We start from the raw sequence: 6,510 nt of genomic DNA, 5'->3' as shown, positions 1-6,510 counted from the left end.
TATCCCACCATGGCCATCGCCCACGAAGGACTTGCCTCACTAGCGGTAGATCTTCACGAAGTAGGCGATCTCCTTGCCCTTACAAACTCCTTGGTTCAACTCCACAATCTTGTCGGAGGCTCCCAAGTAACACCTAGCCAATCTAGGAGACACCACTCTCCAAGAAGTAACAAATGGTGTGTAGGTAATGAACTCCTTGCTCTTGTGCTTCAAATGATAGTCTCCCCAACACTCAACTCTCTCTCATAGGATTTGGATTTTGTGGAAAGAGATTTGAGTGGAAAGCAACTTGGGGAAGGCTAGAGATCAAGATTCATATGGTAGGAATGGGATATCTTGGTCTTAACACATGAGTAGGTGGTTCTCTCTCAGAACATATGAATTGGAATTGTGTATGTGTTCTGATGGCTCTCTCCATGAATGAAGAGGAGGTGGAGGGGTATATATAGCCTCCACACAAAATCCAACCGTTACACACAGTTTTCCAATCTCGGTGGGACCGAATCAACAAACTCGGTCGGACCGAAAAGGTAAACCTAGTGACCGTTAGAGATTTTTGATGGGATTGACATGCAACTCGGTAGGACCGATATGGTTAGGGTTTGGGCATAACGTAATCTCGGTGAGACCAATTACACAAACTCGGTGAGACCGAGTTTGGTAATAAGCTAACCAGAGAGTTGGTCAGGCAAACTCGATGGGACCGATTTGCTCTTTCGGTGAGACCGAAAAGTTACAAAAGGGAAACAAAGAGTTTACATTGCAATCTCGGTGGGACCGATTCGCTCTTTCGGTGAGACCGAAAAGTTACGAAAGGGAAATAGAGAGTTTGCAATCTCATCTCGGTGAGACCGAAATCCCTATCGGTAGAACCGAATTGCTAGGGTTTGGCAGTGGCTTATGATAAGTGAAACTCGGTGGCACCGGATAGAAAGAATCGGTAGGACCGAGTTTGGCTTAGGGTTTAGGTCATATGTGGATATGGGAAAATAGTTGAGGGTTTTGGAGCATATCACTAAGCACATGAAGCAAGAGGCTCATTAAGCAACACCTCATCCCTCCTTGATAGTATTGGCTTTTCCTAAAGACTCAATGTGATCTTGGATCACTAAAATATAAAATGAAGAGTCTTGAGATTTTGAGCTTGAGCCAATCATTTGTCCTTAGCATTTTGAGGGTTCCACTTTCACATCCATGCCATGCCAATCATTGAGCTTTCCTGAAATAGTCATATTGGAATAGCATTAGCTCAATGAGCTATATGTTGTTATGAATTACCAAAACCACCTAGGAATAGTTGCACTTTCACTTTTCTCCAGCTCAAAAAGATGTTGACTACTCCACCTGTCCTGGCGGCTCCGACTCCTAAGGAGCCCATGCTCCTCTACATCGCCGCCACCAGCCGAGTGGTCAGCACAGTCATCGTGGTAGAGCAAGGAGGAAGGCAAGGCACTACCAGTCCAGAGACCGGTATATTATTTGAGTGAAGTACTGTCGACCTCCAAGCAAAACTACCCCCACTACCAGAAGATGTGCTACGGCGTGCACTTTTCCGCCAAGAGATTGAAGCCGTATTTTCAAGAGCACCCAATCAATGTAGTCTGCACAGCTCCACTGGCTGAGATCATTGGAAGCAGAGATGCTTCGGGCCGAGTGGCCAAATGGGCCATAGATTTGGCCCCCTACACCATCTACTACCAACCTCGCACCGCCATCAAGTCACAAGCGCTGGCCGACTTCCTCGTCGACTGGGCCGAGACCCAGTACCTGCCGCCAGCGTCCGACTCCACCCATTGGCGGATGCATTTCCATGGTTCCAAGATGCGCACCGGTTTGGGAGTCGGCATCGTCCTCACCTCTCCCAAAGGCGACAAGCTCAAATATGTGCTGCAAATCCATTTTGCCGCCTCCAACAATGTCGCCGAATACGAGGCACTCATTCACGGGCTCCGGCTTGCCAAAGAGCTCGGCATTCGTCGGATCTTGTGCTATGGTGACTCTGACTTGGTGGTCCAGCAGTCGTCAGGCGACTGGGACGCCAAAGATGCAAACATGGCGAGCTACCGCTTCCTCGTACAGCAACTCAGTGGATATTTTGAAGGATGCGGATTTCTCCATGTGCCAAGAAACGAAAACGAGCAAGTAGATGCCCTGGCACGAATCGGCTCCACCTGTCAAGCAATACCAACCGGCGTCGCCCTTCAACGCCTCCTCAAGCCGTCTGTCGAGCCATCGCTAGAGTCAGATTCTATCTTCGTGCCGGCTCCTCCTGAAGCAGTATACCCTACAACAAAATCCCTCATATAACAAGGCATGTCTACCAACTAATCATACCTATGTGTTGGTTGTTTGGGCCACCTCCTAGTCCCACCCCCACTTCCCATGATTTGCTAACCTCCTCGTGCCCACCTTCACATTATCTACAGAAGAAAAAGCCTTCACATTAGGGCGCTACCTCCTCCGTCCAAGTACCACGCAGCCAAGCCAAATCTCTTCTCTCCCTGACCACAACGCCGCCGCCACCACCTCTGATTCAGCTAGCTCCGGCGCTCTGTCTCGCCGTTGCTCACCGGACCAGCTGCCCCACACTGCTCTCCTCCGACCCCCGCCATGGCGATGTCTTCCGCGCCACTACATGCGGCCCGCAGCAACCCTAGGTGCCACAGGTCGCCAGCGCCCGCGCCTCCTCTGGTTCGCCATACTACCCAGTCCCCGTGGTACATCTCCACACGCGCGGCTGCTGGCTCGGCGGTGGTGTTGCTGCTCCGCCTCGGCAACCTCGACTCCGACGCCACTGACGGTTCAGTAAGTCACTCCTCGTCTGACCCTTGTTTTCTTACCCCACTTGGTTCTTTGTGTGGCAGGCCATGGCAGATTCTTCTTTGCCGGCCATCGTGATGGCGATCTGCGGGACCTTGATACTCATTCTGATCCACCTCCGCCACCGGCGTCCATGCCACTCCACCTTCATGAATCAGAGTATTCCTAAAGATGACGTTCTGTCCCATAGCTTCCCCTTTTCCTTCCCGCCTTTCAGATTGTATAACACTGAGCGCTTACTTGTGTACCTCTATCCTTCTCTCGTAGTACTGCTACCATGTACGACTCTGATTGAAACAACGACAATGCGAAACACAGGGAGTTTGCGTCGTTCATATCTATGTACTATCTCATTATATACATCAATGTCCATTATATGTACAGCTCACACTGTTTCCCTTCTTAATTCTTATTAATTAATTTCAATATATGATTATTTTTCATTCAACTTGGTGTATTTCATTAGTCCCCTAGAAAACATCACCGACCAGATGGCTATATGTTTCAGGAAATGATCTCTGCAGGGTGTTGTCAAGCGGAGAGGTGGAGGACTTAAAGTGGTAGAATCAGAACATCAGATCACTTGTCTGCTGAAAGCAATTCACCTAGAGGGGAAAGGGTGGCCGATGTACTGCAGGTCAGTACGATCGAGGGCAAGGCACACGTGGGTGGAGAGGAAACGCTTGCAGCTAGGTTAAAGGAAGGGCTGAGCACGATCAATCCAGTGTGGTGTTACAGGTCTGGGCCTCTAGCTTGCTGTCAAAGACGCGTTCTTGCAGAGAACCTGAGTAAAGCTGTAATTCTCGCCAACGCATCAATGCAATGCAAGGTATGGTGTGCTTGAAACTTTTTGTGGAGCGTTCACTAGATAGTAGTGTTAATGCTTCTCCATGCTCTTTCAAACTATACTTCAATCTGCTAATATACATGCTTCAATATACTCCATTTGAGAACAGTTTGTTGGGATATGAGGATGAGTCAAGAAAGTCCGTTTGGACTGATTTGTATAGAACCCAATATGTTGCAAACCCAGACCTTATTTCTTATACTGTAGGGCATCATAACTGTCTGCTCAAGCGGCAGACAAAACATCATGGTGCCCTTCATTATATATGAAAATGTAGTTACTTTTTTGCGGGGGTGGTTAGCTTATTTGTATCTAGATCATCTAGAAGTTGAATGTACTGTGAACAGTGAGAACAATTACAATATTAATATACTAAGATAGCAGGCCATGGTGTATGATATACAAAAGCACTAGATTAGTTATTTCCTCCTCCACAAGAAAAGATTAGTTATGCCCTGATATATAGTTCTTAAAACGGAAGTCATTACGTCAAAACTTTTGAACTATTTATTTTTATTGCTCGAGTATTTTACTATAGGTTGCGAGTTCGATGTTGAACGGCAAATTTAGAAGAAAAAGTTCATTTGAAGGTAGAAAAAAATGTAACACAAATTATAGTTTACTGGTAAAGATCTCAGTAGAAAGTTAAGAGATGAAAACATGCAAAGCCACACAAGATAAACACTAGCCCGTGTGAATGGATAGGGGTTAACGACTAGTAGTATAAAATGCTCAAATATGGTGATTTCACCAACCTTCTTGCACATGGATGCTTCAGATAAAGAGCTACCAGGAGTTCGAGCTCCATTTTGCATTTCCAGTTTAACTTTTTTTGAAAGGTGCTTATAATATAGAAAACACTTTAGATGGAAATTCTACTGAACTTATCGCAGGTTGCTTTAGACTTTCCTTGAGGAACTGGCGACAAAATACACATAAACGAACTTTGTTAGAATTATATCCATGAACTATATTCCCAACTAGCCATACAGGATGCTGTCAAAGGGATTTTTGTTGGTCTACAGAAGCTTTGTGGAATGAAATGCACACCTGCATGACACAATTAGTTTCCATTATCTTATTAGTTCAAGTTCTTTTTGTGAGGTTAGTTCAAGTTACTCTTCTTTATTTAGTTGGCTGGACAAAAAAGTAACTGTGTGTGTGTGTGTGTGTGGCTATCTTAAAGTTGCAATTAACCAATCGTAGTATACAATATACATTTTTGTGTGGATACTATATTCTAGATGCATATCTATATGTTAGATATATGACTTCTCTATTTGTACTAAGAGGGAACCTTGTTCGTTACGACATGCATATCTGTATGTTAGATATATGGTCCTAATGTATGTTTGGCTTGCAACATATGGCTAAAGAAAAGAGAAAGTTTGAGGGAACAAATTTCAAGATGAGTGCTTGACAGAGTGCCATGCCTAGTTCACAATTATACGTTCTGGTTACATCTAAATCGATCCTCAGCCAGGAATAAGAAACGGCAAGGATTTTTCTTGATCATTTACAATACACTGAACTGATGTGAACCTTCCTTCGATAAATGATCAATGCCAGAATATTTAACTGTTACATGCAACCTCCATCTCCTCATGCTGAACTTTCGTTATGTTTATTTAATCTATTGCAATGGCGCTTTGCTAGTCAGCTCTAGTTCTGAACAATGGACAGGGTGATGGTGATTCATCCTATAACAATATCATAGAATGTATCTGCAGGAAGTTCATAGAGAAGCTTGTCATCCAGCATGAAGGGTGCGGGAAGATGAAGACGAAGATGATGCATGGCTAAGTTATTGATAGAATGGTGGAGAATGGGGCTACTACCAGATAGTTTTAGATTTACTATATAGAATATCAGTTTCATGGTTAATATATAGGAAATCATGTAATATATTTTTCAGATTGTGTTCCATGTAATGCAACCGAGTTGAGTAAATATATGAGATCTTTCTATTTGGTGGATTGCTGCTCCTTGCACTATTGTTCGTAATATATAAAATACCAGTATTGTTCATGCTAAGTACAGATGCTTGGAAGTGCCACACTAATTTGTTATGTGGAAATTCGTTTGTGTAGGGCAGTCAGCAACGTATATGAACTGTTGTTAGCCTGTAGATATATATGTTGCTATCTTGCAACATTTCTACATGCCGATTACCAACGCAATTGTATGTGTTGTTGTAGACCCTTCCAACGCCACCAACGGCAACGGATACTAATCCGTTGGTGTAGACCTTACCAACACATATATGGACATAGGGCACGTACTGATGTGTTGCTAAAGGGGGATTCTTGTTGTAGTCGGATCCGACTTGAGAGCTCCAGCGGCTAAAGGGGGATTCTTGTTGTAGTCAGATCCGACTTGAGAGCTCCAGCGGCCAGCACGGGAATTCTGGCAGGCGGCCCGGGGGCCGCGGCAGTCGCACCCGGCTCAGGGACTTCAAAACCCGGCCTGGGGACTGCAGCAGTCAGCCCGAGGACTTCAGAGCTCGGCCCGGGGACTGCACCAATCGGCCTGGGGACTTCGTCGACCCAGCAAGCGGCTGTCGACTCCAACCCGCCGCCTCCCGGCCCAACCACCCTCGTCCAAGTTGTAGTCCTGACAGTCGAAGAAATCGCAGCACCTTCATGGTCCCAGCCCATCCTCAATTTCCTAGTGAACAAAGAGCTGCCGACTGATGAGATCTCGGCCCGGCAAGTGCAACACCGGGCAGCAGCCTACACCATAGTCAACAGAGAGCTTGTGAGGCGCAGTGTCACTGGTGTCTACCAGCGCTGCGTGGAGCCGGAGCAAGGCCAAGCGATTCTCAAAGACATCCATCAAGGAGA

At 45.8% G+C, this 6,510-nt stretch overlaps 1 long non-coding RNA gene across 1 annotated transcript; it reads left to right on the top strand.

Moving 5' to 3' along the window:
* Nucleotides 1-2,359: 2,359 nt before the first annotated feature.
* LOC125551889 lies at nucleotides 2,360-5,645 on the top strand. Its single transcript, XR_007303306.1, has 2 exons — nucleotides 2,360-3,649; nucleotides 5,398-5,645. It is a non-coding gene; the product is annotated as an uncharacterized LOC125551889 (long non-coding RNA).
* Nucleotides 5,646-6,510: the final 865 nt, after the last annotated feature.

The sequence above is a fragment of the Triticum urartu genome, chromosome 4 (assembly GCF_003073215.2).
Source record: "Triticum urartu cultivar G1812 chromosome 4, Tu2.1, whole genome shotgun sequence".
NCBI classification, from domain to species: Eukaryota; Viridiplantae; Streptophyta; class Magnoliopsida; order Poales; family Poaceae; genus Triticum; species Triticum urartu.
The sequence above is the reverse complement of the archived record's forward strand: the minus strand, read 5'-3'. Positions and strand labels throughout refer to the sequence as shown.